Genomic DNA, 16270 nt, shown 5'->3' on the forward strand with positions numbered 1-16270 from the left:
AGACTCACCTGGACTCCATCACCTCCCTGATTACCTTCCCTAAATACGTCACTCCCTTTGGTTCCTTCCCCAGGCGTTATTGTTTCTGTGTCAGTTCTGTGCGTTGTTCGAGTTTCTTAGTTTTTGTATTATGATTTCCTTATTTATTAAAACACTCACTCTCTGAACTTTGCTTCCTGACTCTCAGCACACATCGTTACAGAATAACACCTCACCTAAGGGAAGCATCAAGGAGTGTTTTTTGTGTCAGGTGGAATGACGTCGGGTCCGGGAGCTGCTATAGGCTTTCATGCTTCAGCCAGATCGCCAGGCTCCCCTGCCTCAGCCGGCTTGTCGGGCTTTCATGCCTTCGCCGGATCGCCAGGCTCCCCTGCTTCCACTGGCTCATCAGGCTTTTGTGCCTCAGCCGGATTGCCAGGCTCTCCTGCCTCAGCCGGTCTGTCAGGTTCCCGCGTCCCAGCTGCCGACAGGTTTTCACGCATCAGCAGGGGTGACCGGTCCGCTCCTGAACCCGGGGATCGTATTTTTGGTCGGCGTCCTGCGGCTGGAGCCACACGTCAGGGAGGAGGTACTGTCACGTGAGCTCCCTCTCCGGCCTCTTGGTCTCCAGGCTGCTCGTTATAGCCTTTGCCTAGCCTTTTCCTACCTGGCAGAATGATATGATTATTTGGCGCACACCTGTCACCATCATTACGCGCACTTGCTCATCATCAGACTCACCTGGACTCCATCACCTCCCTGATTACCTTCCTTACATATGTCACTTCCTTTGGTTCCTTCCCCAGCCGTTATTGTTTCTGTTCCTGTGTCAGTTCTGTGCATTTTCATGTTTCTTAGTTTTGTACTATATGTTCATTTATTAAAACACTCACTCCCTGAACTTGCGTCCCGATTCTCAGAGCACATTATATACAAATATTCCCTTTGGACGGTAAGATGAAACGACTCAATAGCGCCATCTGCCGGTCTTTGAGCTATCTCCCCTCGTGCTCTGGGAGAAAATCTGTTCTGGTTGTAGGCTATAACATTCCCAAATCCAATTGCAGGAAAAACACAGCTTTGGAAGCTACTGCTTAAAAATCTGCACTGCTGAGAATGTGCACAGAATCACGGAATCCATACATTAAAAAGGAATTCAACAATATTCTAAATGTACTGAACTGAACAGAATGCATCAGTGATTTGTATTTCCTGCAACTTTCTGTAGAGGCAACTGCACGGGAATGCCCCCGTCTGTGTGTGTGCGGTGTGCCCGTCTACAACTTTGTGTAGCCATTAGCGACGATGCTAATAACTGTCTACTGGTAGATAGAAAGGCATCCCCAAAAACCTTCTCAAATAAATGTTAACTAGCCTTTGCCTACCTGGCAGAATGATATGATGATTATTTGCAATTAAAGGGTAACTACACTCTAAAATCCAAATGTTTTATATTATTCCCAGACCTTAAAAAGGTGGTCTCCTGATATGGTTTAGACAAAAAATAACAGATTTTATAGGGCCATACTACAACTGCAAAAAACAAAATATCTGTACATTGAATTTACTGTTGAATTAATGCATTGCTACTAGTAGTGGATTTATGTTTAGAGTTAGTGATCCAGGCTGTATCACAACCGTCCGTGATTGGGAGTCCCATAGGGCGGTGCAATTGGCCCAGCACCATCCGGGTTTTGCCGGTGTAGGCCGTCATTGTAAATAAGAATTTGTTCTTAACTGACTTGCCTAGTTAAATTAAATAAAGGTTAAATAAAAAAATATATAATAATTAAAGTGACCTAGGTCAGGGGTCCTCAAAGTGGGAAGGTACTGCTTTAAAAAAATATATATATATATATTTTATACTATCACAAAAGGGTTATCCAGACCCCAAAATGTTGAGAACCCCTGATCTAGCTAATTTGTTTTGATATATATAAAAATATGTATATTACTAACAACAACATTTTAAACACATTTTGGCTAAGGGATCCGTGGAATAAGTTTAGAGTGTGTAATACAATACAATTAATCTCTTATGTTCTTAACCCTGGCCAACATGGGCCTGGGGATACTAGTATCCACAGGACTCCACTATTTTTACATAAATGCATTGTAATTTAAGCTTTAAAACTGCAATGTTTTCTGTCTGCCTCCTAGAAAATGTGTAGAATTGCAGGATACTAGCTTTAAAGCTGTACCCACAAAACATTTCTCTGCTCCATGACAAAATGTGTACAATTACAGGAAATTTGCTTGGAAAGAACTTAATTATCTCTCTGATGCGGGCCAAGAAACAGGCCTTTAAAATGTTCCTTCCCAGGGCCCGAGCCCTATGTCCGAGACTTGGTTCGTCCGGCCATGCACTGCAGAAGTCATAGTAAAACTATTTTTTATCTCACTCGAGTTGTGTTTTGATTATGAGGAGGTCCCTGATGAATTTGCTATCACAAAAGGGTTATCCAGACCCCAAAATGTTGAGAACCCCTGATCTAGCTAATTTGTTTTGAGTTTCCACTTACTCATGTGGTGAATTAGCCCCAAATAAATTAGCCTATGATACGTGACTCATTTCAGAAAACTAGGCGTATGTCGCGTGTCACTACTTCACAGAAGAGACATTTGAACATAAACTATTTTTTTTATTTTTAAATCTAAACGCGTTTTTTGGCAGAAAGGCCTTCTTGAACATGTGAACTGTCATGTGCCTTAATAACAAACTTGTATGCCATCTGTAAAGCAGAATAAAATTGTTAAATTACGAGCCTAGCTGGTTTAGCCACAGAAAGTCAGAAACCTTCCCGCTAGCCATGAGTGGCTGAGATAATAAGTGGGCTGGACATGCCGAGAGATGAGTTCGGATTGGTATGCCATGTAGTACGCTTCTGTCTACTTGAGCTGGTCAGTATGTGTAGGTAATCCTGTCTAACGCTGCTTTTAAAAATATATATTGCCTAGTAGAACTGCATAAGTGTTGCTCTCCACTTTCTGGAGGACAGAGTTTTGAAATCAGTGGAATTAGAATATGATAGCTAAGGAGATGGAGAAAACACCTGTATCCAGATTACATCTTCAAACTAAGGGCAACCATGGCATCAGTGAGAGAGTTATATATCTTTCAGATATTACATGTCTATAATTTTGTCAGAAAGTCATTTTCATTTCAAGTTAAAGTGTACTGTTAGTTGCTAGCTAAAGTTAGCTGGCTGGCTCGCTAGCTAACGTTACATGTATGATCTGTGTAGTAATATTATTCGTACTTCAGAGCCATTTGCTTGGCTAGTTATAGACTAATGTTAGCTAGCTAACATTGAACCTGGTTGGGTAGCTACCTGCAGATTCATGCAGGGTATTAACGTCATGAGTTGGGATTATGGTTAATTGTTTAGCTAGCTAGCTACATGTCTTAACAAAAGACTCCACTATGCAAGTAACCATTTCAAAATAATTTGAATGATGTCACTGTGACAACTGTTGATAGACGTAGCTGGTAAAGAGCAAAGAAAAACTGACAGATTTACGAACACTCAAAACCTGTTGAATATGGCTGGTGTCAGTAAACGTTGGCAAAAAAGTGTAAATTGTTGCAAGCAGCACAGTTGCAGTCAACAACGCTCTGGATAAAATAGACATGGCCTAAACAGCTCTGCTAGAGCGAGTAAAATGGTCAGCGAGCTGTTTGTGTCTGGAAGTAGCTAGCAAGCTAGCCAATGTTAGCCAGTTAGCTTGGGTGCTTGACTGCTGTTGTTAGGACAGAATGCTCTGATCAATCCTCAAAGAGATGGGTGGGGCTAAAGCTTAAGAGGGTGTGAACAATGCTGAATGGGTGTAGACAGAGAAGAGGTATCTCTATTTAACTACATACAATTCTGAAGCCCTATTTTAACAGTAAAACATAACAACAATAGCCTAATTGTCAACCCAACATTCCTGACAATCACTGGATTAGGTTGCACATCAAAATATTTTGAATGCATTCCTGCATTGACATGCTACCTGCTTAGAAAAAAAGGTGCTATCTAGAATCTAAATGGGTTCTTCGGCTGTCCCCATAGGAGAACCCTTTGAATAAACTAGTTTTGGTTCCAGGTAGAACCCCTTTCAGTTCCATGTAGAACCTTTTGCACAAGGGTTCTTCTATTGTGACAGCTGAAGAACCATTTTGGAACCCTTTTTTCTAAGAGTGTAAATGAAACAATGTTCTTCTTGAATACTATCTCAGTGGTCTGTTACACCTCTTCATAAAGCACTGTGAATGACTTTCTAAAACAGTTACACATTTTTTCTATTGCGACCAAATTATGGGCTGGTGCCAACAACTGAAAAAGTTTAAAATGTTAGTCTGGTGCCCTGGTCTGAAGCATCTTCAATTATGCGTGGTGATTAACTAAATCATTTATCACCTTAAAGCTTTAATTAGTATACAGTACTAACTGTTCATTATAACCCCACACATTTCCATTAAACTGTGATCCAAGCAACATAGAGTACACACTCTTTTCTTACTGAGAGGACACTGAAAGCCTGCACATGTTTTACAAAGAGTAGAACATAGTTCCATAAAAAATGGAGACTGAAAGACACATACTTTTGTCAACCATCACCCCCCATTCATTATTATGAGATATGGCACCATTCATTATTATGAGATCTTGCTTAATCTAAATGTAATGTTCAGTTCTATGATCTTAACCTTCCTACTGCGAGTGTGTATGGTTGAGAATGGGGGACATTGATAATGCAGTAAAAACACAAGTGGAAAAGAGGTGCTTGTAACGTGTGAGCTAGCAGCGCAGTGTACAGTATGCAGAGGTCAGGGCCTGTCAGATACTATCTTCACAAACACAACTGCATAAGAAATTCACATAACGGTAAATGTAACCTTCTAGCAACTGGAGGCACACTGCCAGAAATAGTGTACTGAAACCATAGACATTAAAACCCAGTAGATAGTGATAGCGCTGACGTCATCAACATATCCCTATGGAAAACTCCTGATGGCGGATGAAGCCAGAAGTATTTGAATTTGAAGTGCGCCATATTGCTGAATGGCACCAAACAATCGCTAAGGATCATGGTGAAAGTGGCCCTAACTAGCAAAGGATCATGGTCAATGTAGTCATTTTCATCCTGCCTGAGAGAGTCAGCCTTAATGACTCCTTGTAGCCTGCCTGCCCGTGATTGGTCTGTGTCAGCAAGTGGTCCTGTGTGATGACACATGTAGTAATCAGAATAGATCACTATTTAATCATTTATCTTAATTTGTAGCGAAGTTAAAAGAATCCACTGTGGGGATGAAACTTATTTTAGAGGCCAAAAACGGCAGTCTAAAAAAAATTATGTTGTTTGGCAGAACGATCGTAATTTAGATAAGCTTTCTAGGGCAGACCAGGCCTTTTGCATTGCAAGGTTTCTACGCAGTAGCCGACCAGCACAGCTCATGACTTCAAGCTCCAGACCGAAAACTGGGGGCCTGATTGAAAAAAGTATGAGGCAATGGTGTGACACTGGCATGTATTACAATGCAGCAATACAGAGAGTAACGCAACGCTGCCATGCAACTGCTACTGCTACTGCTACTGGGCTATACTTGGGACAATGCAAGTGGCAAACCCCGAGACATACCAGAAAATAAAGATTTCTGGGGAGTTTTGAATTCTGCACGTCACACTGAAATAGAAACTCTCTCACAGTGCTCAAAGAAGCACCTGTGAAATTCCTCTCCTGCAGGTGGATGTTGAAATTACTGACAGGAGGTAGGATTTCAAAGATGAAGGAGTGGAATATGCAAAACCGCAGAAGATTATGGAAAGAGAAAGTTTAGAAGTGTGAATCTGAAATATGGAATAGATTATGCATACAGGAAGATTCAGAGCTATGGGAGTTGAGGTTATTTGAGATTTGACATATGTTTTTATTTATTTAAAAAACGTAACTTTATTTGCAAACTAAAAATGTGTATTCACTCAAGTTAGACATGTACATATGTACAGTGTTTGTAAACATTACCCATAATATGTTTCTGAATGTATGTTAGGTCTATGAAATTGATTTGTCAACAATTAAGAGAGCAGAAAATAGAGACAAAAATGTGCTCTGTATTTGCTACTAGAAGAAGCAATCACAAAACGCAATGGCTTGTATGTACAAGCTCCAAAGATTATTCAGCCCCGATCTGACTGCCTTGGGAGCCTTGACCAAAACTCAATTTCCAGAATACATATTGAATCCTCTGAGACATTCCTCTGAAAGGAAGTCTCCAAGTCTCAAAAACTGTACTTCAGCCCAAGTCACTACCCCGGTGTACCTCAAACTTATACTTCACACTTTTTGAAAACATAAATTCTACATGACATGTTTTAGATTTCTGTTTAACTGGAAATTGCTACTGTTATAATATAATTTGCGAGGGTTTGTGCAGTATCTGTCTTGCGTGACAGGCCAACACGCTTGTCCTCTTTTAGGCTGATGCAGGTGGCCCTGGACTCAGTCGAGTCTCTACTACAGTATATAAAGTGCCTTCCCAAATTATTCATACCCCTTGACTTATTCCACATCTTGTTATGTTACAGCATTAATTCAAAATGGATTACATTTATTTTTTCCCTCACCCATCTACACACAATATCCCACAATGACTAAGTGAAAATATGTTTTTAGAAATTGTTGCAAATTTAAATACAGAAATATATCATTTACATAAGTATTCACACCCCTGAGCCAATAAATGTTATAATCACCATTAGCAGTAACTCTCTTCGAGCTTTGGATACCCGGATTGTACAATGTTTCGTTTGCACATTATTATTTAAAAAAATGTTCAAGCTCTGTCAAGTTGGTTGTTGATCATTGCTAGACAGATATTTTCAAGTCTAGTCATAGACTTTCAATCCGATTTAAGTCAAAACTGTAACTAGACCATTCAGGAACATTCAATATCATCTTGGTAAGCAACTCCGGTGTATATTTGGCCTTGTGTTTTAGGTTATTGTCCAGCTGAAATGTGAATTTGTCTCCTAGTGTCTGTTGGAAAGCAGACAACCTAAAGATGGCGCCGGAGAGTAGGGCTGCCGTCTTATCGGCTCTTAACCAACCATGCTATTTGTATGTTTTTTCGTGTTGTTCGTAAATTGTTTTGTACGTCATGTTGCTGCTACCGTCTCTTATGACCCGAAAAGAGCTTCTGGACATCAGAACTGGGATTACTCACCTCAAATTGGACGAGGAGTTCTTCTTCAATGAGTCGGACGCGAGGGATATACTACAGACACCCGACCATGCCCAGATCCCTGTGATTCGCTGGAAAAGGAAACGTAGGTTTCGCGGAAAGAGACGACAAGTGGCTAACCTGCCCTTGCCTTCCATTCTGCTAGCTAACGTTCAATCGCTGGAAAATAAATGGGACGAACTGAAAGCAGGTATATCCTACCAATGGGAAATTAAAAACTATAAAATCTTATGTTTCACTGAGTCGTGGCTGAACGACGACATTAAGAACATACAACTGGTGGGTTATACACTCTATTGGCAGGACAGAACAGCATCCTGGTAAGACACGGGACGGGGGCTTATGCATATTTGTTAACGATAGCTGGTGCACGAAATGTAAGGAGGTCTCTGGGTTTTTCTCGCCTGAGGTAGAGAATCTCATGATAAGCTGTGGACCACACTATCTACCTAGAGTTTATCTGTATTTTTCGTAGCTGTCTGCATACCACTACAGACAGACAGAGGCTGGCACTAAAACCGCACTCAATGAGCTGTATTCCGCCATTAGCAAACAGGAAAACGATCATCCAGAGGCGGCGCTGCTAGTGGCCGGGGACTTTAATGCAGGGAAACTTAAATCAGTTCTACCTCATTTCTATCAGCATGTTAAATGTGAAACCAGAGGGAAAAAAAATTCTAGACCACCTTTACTCCACACACAGAGACACATAAAAAAGCTCTTCCTTGCCCTCCATTTGATAAATCTGACCGTAACTGTATCCTCCTGATTCCTGCTTACAAGCAAAAATTCAAGTAGGAAGAACCAGTGACTCGGTCTATAAAAAAGTGATCAGATGAAGCAGATGCTAAACTACAGGACTGTTTTGCTAGCGCAGACTGGAATATGTTAAGGGATTCTTCCGATGACATTAAGGAGTACACTACACCAGTCATTGGCTTTATCAATAAGTGCATTGAGGACGTCGTCCCCAAAGTGACCGTAAGTACACACTCCAACCAGAAGCCATGGATTACAGGCAAAATTCGCACTGAGCTAAAGGGTAGAGCTGCCGCTTTCAAGGAGTCTAACACAGAAGCTTATAAGAAATCCCGCTATGCCCTCCAACGAACCATCAAACAGGCAAAGCGTCAATACAGAACTAAGATTGAATCGTATTACACCGGCTCCGACGCTCGTCAGATGTGGCAGAGCTTGCAAACTATTATAGACTACAAAGGGAAGCACAGCCGAGAGCTGCCCAGTGACACGAGCCTACCAGACGAGCTAAATAACTTCTATGCTCGCTTTGAGGCAAGCAACACGGAAACATGCAAGAGAGCATCAGCTGTTCCAAATGACTGTGTGATCACGCTCTCCAAAGACGATGTGAGTAAGACCTTTAAACAGGTCAACATTCACAAGGCACTCTACACTGCCCTTTCCCAACTGGACAAAAGGAACACCATAGTGCCCTCAAAGCTCATCACTAAGCTAAGGACCCTGGGACTAAACACCTCCCTCTGCAACTAGATCCTGGACTTCCTGATGGGCCGCCCCAGGTGGTAAGGGTAGGTAACAACACATCTGCCACGCTGATCCTCAACACGGGGACTCCTCAGGGTTGCGTGCTCAGTCCCCTCCTGTACTCCCTGTTCACTCATGAATGCACGGCCAGGCACGACACTAACACCATCATTAAGTTAGCTGATGACACAACAGTAGTAGGCCGGATCACCGACAACGATGAGACAGCCTATAGGGAGGAGGTCAGAGACCTGACCATGTGGTGCAAGGACAACAACCTCTCCCTCATTGTGATCAAGACAAAGGAGAAGATTTTGGACTACAGAAAAAGGAGGACCGGGCATGCCCCCATTCTCATCGACGAGGCTGTAGTGGAGCAGGTTGAGAGCTTCAAGTTCCTTGGTGTCCACATCAACAAACTAACATGGTCCAAGCACACCAAGACAGTCGTGAAGAGGTTACAACAAAATCTATTTCCCCTCAGGAGACTGAAAAGATTTGGCATGGGTCCTCAGATCCTCAAAAGGTTTTACAGATGCACCATCAAGAGCATCCTGACGGGTTGCATCACTGCCTGGTATGGCAACTGCTCTGCCTACGACTGCAAGGCATGACAGGGTAGTGCGTACGGCCCAGTACATCACTGGGGCCAAGCTTCCTGCCATCCAGGACCTCTATACCAGGCGGTGTCAGAGGAAGGCCCTAAAAATTGTCAAAGACCCCAGCCACCCTAGTCATAAGACTGTTCTCTCTGCTACCGCATGACAAGCGGTACCGGAGCGCCAAGTCTAGGTCCAAGAGGCTTCTAATCAGCTTCTACCCCCAAGCCATAAGACTCCTGGACAGCTAATCAAATGCCTACCCAGACTATTTGCATTGCCCCCCCAACACCCTACGCTGCTGCTACTCTGTTATAATCTATGCATAGCCACTTTAATAACTCTACCTACATGTACATAATTACCGCAATTACCTCGACACCGGTGCCCCCCGCACATTGATACATTGACTCTGTACTGGTACCCCCTGTATATAGCCCTGCCATTGTTATTTACTGCTGCTCTTAATTATTTGTTATTCTTCTCTTACTTTTGGGGGGGATTTTCTTAAAACTGCATTGTTGGTTAAGGAATTGTAAGTAAGCATTTCACTGTAAAGTCTAATACGATTTTATTTTGATTTGAATCAGGTTTTTAGCTAGGATTTTGCCTGTGTTTAGCTTTATTCTGTTTCTTTTAATCGCAAAAAACTCCCTAGTCCTTGCCGATGACAAGCATACCCATAAAATGACGCAGCCACCACCATGCTTGAAAATATGAAGAGTGGTACTCAGTGATGTGTTGTCTTGGATTTGCCCCAAACATAAAGCTTTGTATTCAGGACATAAAGTAAATTTCTTAGCCACATTTTTTGCTGTATCACTTTAGTGCCTTATAGCAAACAGGATGGTTTGGATTATTTGTATTCTATTTAAGCTTCCTTATTTTCACTCTGTCATTTAGGTTAGGATAGTGGAGTAACTACACTGTTGTTGATCCATCCTCAGTTATCCTATCACAGCCATTAAACTCCGTAACTGTTTTAAAGTCACCATTGGTCTCATGGTGAAATCCCTGAGCAGTTTCCTTCCTCTTTGGCAACTGAGTTAGAAAGGACACCTGTATCTTTGTAATGACCGGGTGTAATGATACACCATCCAAAGTGTAATTAATAACTTCACCATGCCCAAATGGACATTCAATGTCTGTTTTTTGTTTTTTTTACTCATCTACTAATAGGTGCTCTTCTTCGCAAGGCATTGGAAAACCTCCCTGGTCTTTGTGGTTAAATATATGTTTGAAATTCACTGCTCGACTGAGGGACCTTACAGATACTTGTATGTGTGGGGTACTGAGATGGTATACCATTATTGCACACACAGTGAGTCCATGCAACTTATTATGTGACTTAAGCACATTTTTACTCCCGAATGTATTTAGAATTGCCATAACAAAGAGGTTGAACACGTATTGACTCAAGACATTTTCAGTCATTTGTAAACATTTCTAAAAACATCATTCCACTTTGACATTATAGGGTATTGTGAGTAGGTCAGTGACACACAAACTCAATCTCAATTGAATCCATTCTAAATTCAGGCTGTAACACAACAAAATGTGGAACAAGTCAAGGGGTGTGAATACATTCTGAAGGCACTGTAGCTAGCGTATCCTCAGTATGCTTCCTGCACCACCACCTCCTCCTCTACCACCAATGTGTTACTGATGCCTGTGAGTCAGAGGATTTGTTAGATGTAGCTAAGCTCAGCTCCCACCTTCTTCCTAGGGGATTATCCTCAGGCATCTTTCTCTTCAACCCCAGAGTCTGCTACAACTTCTCCACTGCATACCGCCGGATTGAGCAGATGCTGGATTAATACTCTGTCTGTACTTTGGCGTTAAAATTTGAGGTAATTTATTTCCAAGTACTGTGTCCTGTTTGAGAATGGTTTGAGTTAAACCTTGCTCCGTATTCTAATATTTCTACACTGCTATTAGGGTTGATGACGTACAACTTCCTAAGTATTTTCCCGAGAATCTAGAGCTGGATATTTCATACAAATATTAGTGTGGTGACAGTACCCTGCACCTACATAACCATTACACCCAACAACAACAAACACTATTAATCAAAATGAATCTCATGTGAGCATAATCTATCTATCTATCTCTTTGGAAATATATGACGACAAGGTAATGTGCAGCATGGCATGATGAATAATGTCTATTGCTAAGAAGATTACAACCAGGAGTGACCACAGTGGAGCCAGCCATCTTACATAAGTAATTGAGGAATATGTGTTCAAACCCCTTACACAAAGGCGTTTGGCTTCACAGTCAGGTTCTGATAAATAATTGATAGTGACAGTATTATTATGGAATACAGAAAAAACAAGGACAGAAATTATTCATGAATTCCACATAAAAACGAAATCCCAATGATAATGTATAGACAGTACTTTAAATAGTCTGGGGTGGGTATTTTTAGTGAAGGAGGAGCAGGAAATGGATGAAAGTACTTCCCAGTTCAGAATGGTACAGTACATGATAAGTCCATTCCCTCTCCCTCAAAGCCCTGACAGTGAGGGCTCTGATTTATTCATGAGCCTCTGCTGCCAAGGAGTATTAAATGAGAGGTTGACTGAAAGGTAAAGATTCTGCTGAGAAAAGCAAATTACAAATCAAAACAAATCAAACGTAGGTGCACCCACCCATTGACTTTACAGGAATAGCTGTTTGCCTCGACATCAACAATTAATGCTGCACTGCCCCAACCTCTGCATCACTCCGGGTGTCAGGGGAGAATGCCAATCTTTCTTCTGTTTCAGATAAAGGACTGAAATGGAGACCGCTTATCATGTTCTTTCATCACCCGAAAGGTTATTCAGTAAGTTCTAATAACTTGGTGTGAAATGTTGAGGGCAGTTTAAGGATTGTAGCAGCACCAGAAATAAATCACGGTGGTTCCTGTCACATAGATCAGCCTCCACCCACACTCCAATCAGTCTCCATCAGCAGGTGAAGGTCACCAGTCTGTCCTCTTTACTGTACCTGGCCTCCTGCAGACCTACCACATGTCCTCTCCCTGCTCCTTCAAATATCCTCGCAAGATATTTTGGCATTCTGCAATCCATTGGAGATGGATTCTTAAAGTGAAAATATATATTGATGATGTCTATATTTGATCAATCAGAAATAAACCCTTTTGAAGAATTGTGCAGATCAGGAAAAATCAGTTTTTTTCCTTTTACAATTTAAGGACATTTTAGCTGTATGTGTTCTTGATCAGAAGGCTACTCCATGCAACCTTACCTTTTGAAAATGGTATTAAATTGTAATTTTGCTAAATGCTTTGTGGCATTGTATTCATTAAGGATGCATCAAGGCACCTTTGTTGATAGCTTCGGGTAGTCTAAAAAGGGTGTTATTATCCTTCTATGCCACACTTCCACCACAAGGGTGACATAAAGCATGATTCAGTTGGCAATGAGCCATCATTAACTAATTGCAAGAACATTTCCTTCCATTCCAATCACCAAACAGGGCCATATAAGTAAGCATCATTGCTCACTTTCCTCCCTATTTTCTAGTACTGAACTTTCCAAAAATGCACTTCCTGAAGACATCACTGAGAATGTAGCCCACACGTCACAATAACATCCTGGCTGCCTGCTGGCTAGCTGGCGGATGGCCAGGGAAGCATTTCACTTGAAGTGTGCGAGGGACTGACAGGCGCCTGAGCAGCAACACAGCATTCATTAAAACATCTGTGGCCATGAATACAGAACCAGCCTGGCTCATATACACACCTGCAGCTATTAACAATGCCAAGATCCCGGGCATGAGGACGGGTGGAGGGAGAGTGGAGCTGGCTGAACTGGCGGTCTGATATCACAGGCCTGACCCCGGCAGACAACACTGAGCTCAGGATGTTAAACCTCACCAGCCGCTCCATCTATCAGTGTTATCTCTCTCTATCGCCCAAGTGAAGATTAGGCCTCAGCTAGATACTTGCCCTGGCCTGCTGGCCTGCACTGACTCACTGCCATGCAGCTTCATATCCCAACATGGGGAACTGGGGGGAACATGCATAATGCATGATACCTCAGAGAAATGTCATGTATACTCAAGTTATAATACAACTCAGTGATAGTAGCATTGGTGAGATAGTTATAGACACAGACAATTACACCCCGTATATATGAATATATATGAAAAACATTGAGGCTGTCTGTTGGTCAGTGCAACACACCATGTTGTCATTCGGATCATGTGTCTGTAATATGCATACATTTGTCAGCGAGAAGCAGCCTGGCCAATATTTTCCTCTCTAGAACAATGACCAAATGGATCACTTATTTTATGTTCTAATTCATTTCCTGTGGATGGTGGAAGATGGAGTGATTTCACATCTGTTGCAATTTGGTGAGAGCAGGCTGAATGGTCAGGCCGTAGTGGGCCACTGCCAGTCTGTCTGCTGGGCATGAGCAACTGAGGAGGCCCATATGTATTCTCTCAATGGCCCTCCTGAGACTAATCGACAGGGCTGCAGAGACGTGGCAGATTTATTAAGTCACTGCTTTAGAAATGAAGCCACAAAGTGGTATATTAATCATTGTTTTGCCAGACTAAGTGACTGAAGAGCGTGATCATGGAATAAATATTTTGAGTTACATTTGAAAGAAAAACAGCTAATGATACATTATGGTTTACCTTCCTGTAAGGGGTTGAACTTTATGGTAATCATGTCAGAAGAGAGGATGGTATATATTTCCTGCCAATCATGACAACAGACTTGGGTGTAGATAATAAGAACTGCTCCTGTTGACCAAAGTCCCACCGTACCATTATCGAAGTTGAAAGCAGTACATATGCATAACAGATCTGACACACACATGCACACACGTGAACATACGTGAACATACACACACTGCCTGTCACAGAGAGAGAGAGAGAAAATCAGCACCGTGGATAACTCAGGAAGACTCGGCGAACTATGTTTTAATTTTTTTCAACTTGCATCACATAACGGGGTAGCTTGGTGAATCACGTTACTGAATTTCACCCAGCTTTTGAACCTATTTCGTATTCTCTTTCTGGGTTTCCTGAAGTTGTTCAGGTAGGCTATAGTCTAATTGCTGAACATGTCATACTCCAGTGGGTAGCTCCTGTACCCTCCTAAAGCGGTACAATGTATTTCTGTTTGAAACAACCAGTGCTTGAGCGAGTCTTCCAACAGGAACGTTGGAAAGCATTAGTGCACCAACTGTGAAGGTATGAGGCGGGGAGATCAATTAAAACGCTTGCTATACTGACAAAACTACAACGGATAACCTTCCATTTTGAATGTACTGACAATATGCTTCGAAATGCAATTCCGAGTGGCAAATGCTTCTTGTACCGAAGTGTAGATCCGAATGTAGCGCGCGAAATTCTGCCACCGACTGTTTTTTTTTGGGGGGGGGGGGGGTGAATATGAACTTTATCTTCATGTACCCGGGAGATAAAGCATTCATTTGTGTTCAATGCACTGGCAATATAAGGTTTTTCATGAAAATGCGCAAATCAACCAGCTGTGGTGCGACTAGGTAGCCTAGCCTAGGCTACTAGTTATACCTGCTGCTATGCGTTTACTCAAATTATAAGTGGAGTGAACGCATTCACCACCGAAGTAGCCTAACATTCTTCATTCACATAATAACTTTCATGCAACCTTACCTTCAACAGAAAAGACAGGGCAGGTTGCTTCAGGCGAATGGAAAGGTTCTTAAAAACCAGGAGGATGCTGGAGACGATGACAGTGGAGACGTCCGGGACACAGGGATCTCAAGCCGCTTTTGATACAGAACCGCTTGATGTCCGAACTGTTTCTCAAGTGAGTCTGGCTTTTTACGGCACAAAAACGCCACACCATAAACCCCTCCCCCGTATAAATCACAATCTGTATCAAATAATGGTTGTTCTCATGAATAGGCTATACTAATTATCTCAACACAATTTGAATATAACATCAGACTATTGAATATTAAGGTGCATTTGTGGTGTAGACTTCATAATAGCCCATCTATTTAAAGTGTAGGCTAATCCTTCATAAATTGGGACAAATTGTTGCCCTTTTTTAGTGAATGACAAACTACAGGAGGCTATAGCCTACACCTATCCTAGCCTACCACCAACATTTATCAATCAGCAATGTTCTATTCCGCACCTTTGTTATGTCCATTTACAGCAATGTGCCCATACAACCTGGTCTCATAGACTAGACGTAACATATTAAGTCAGGGACACATTAGTATGATATGTTACATTTGGTATGGTTACATACACTACCAGACAAACGTGTGGACACACTTACTCATTCCAGGGGTTTTCTTTATTTTTACTATTTTCTACATTGTATAATAATATCCCAGGGGACTACCTCATGAAGCTGGTTGAGAAAATTCCATGAGTGTGCTAAGTTGTCATCAAGGCAAAGAGTGGCTACTTTGAAGAATCGAACACTTTTTTGGTTTCTACGTGATTCCATATGTGTTATTTCATAGTTTTAAAGTATTCACTATTATTCTACAATGTAGAAAATAGTTTTAAAAAATTAAGAAAAACCCTTGAATGAGTAGATGTATCCAAACTTTTTACTGGTACTGTAAGACAGAAGGTTACTTAATAAGGCAAAAACAAAAGTAGGGTGGTTGGTCAGGGTGGATGGGTAGGCGTATAACGTGAACATCTAGCAACCCAAAGGTTGCGTGTTCGAATCTCAACTTTAACATACTTTGCAACTACAGTACTTACTGCTTTTTAGTTCATTTTTCAACTATATAGCATGTTAGCTAACGCTTCCCCTAACCTTGACCCTGAACCCTTACCTCTAGACTAGCTAACTTTAGCCACCTAGCTAACGTTAGCGACCTAGCCACAACAAATTGGAATTCATAACATATAGTTGAAGTCGGAAGTTTACATGCACCTTAGCCAAATACATTTAAGCTCAGTATTTCACAAACATAATGATGGT

At 41.7% G+C, this 16270-nt stretch overlaps 1 protein-coding gene across 1 annotated transcript in view; it reads right to left on the reverse strand.

The window, feature by feature from the left end:
* LOC139535554 (contactin-4-like) overlaps nt 1–15160 on the reverse strand; it is an 85528-nt gene extending 70368 nt beyond the window's left edge. Inside the window, exon 1 of the mRNA XM_071335061.1 lies at nt 14971–15160. The gene's annotated coding sequence lies outside the window, so the exon portion shown is untranslated. The remainder of the gene's footprint in view (nt 1–14970) is intronic.
* Nucleotides 15161–16270: the final 1110 nt, after the last annotated feature.

Source organism: Salvelinus alpinus, chromosome 12 (genome assembly GCF_045679555.1).
Source record: "Salvelinus alpinus chromosome 12, SLU_Salpinus.1, whole genome shotgun sequence".
Classification (NCBI taxonomy): domain Eukaryota; kingdom Metazoa; phylum Chordata; class Actinopteri; order Salmoniformes; family Salmonidae; genus Salvelinus; species Salvelinus alpinus.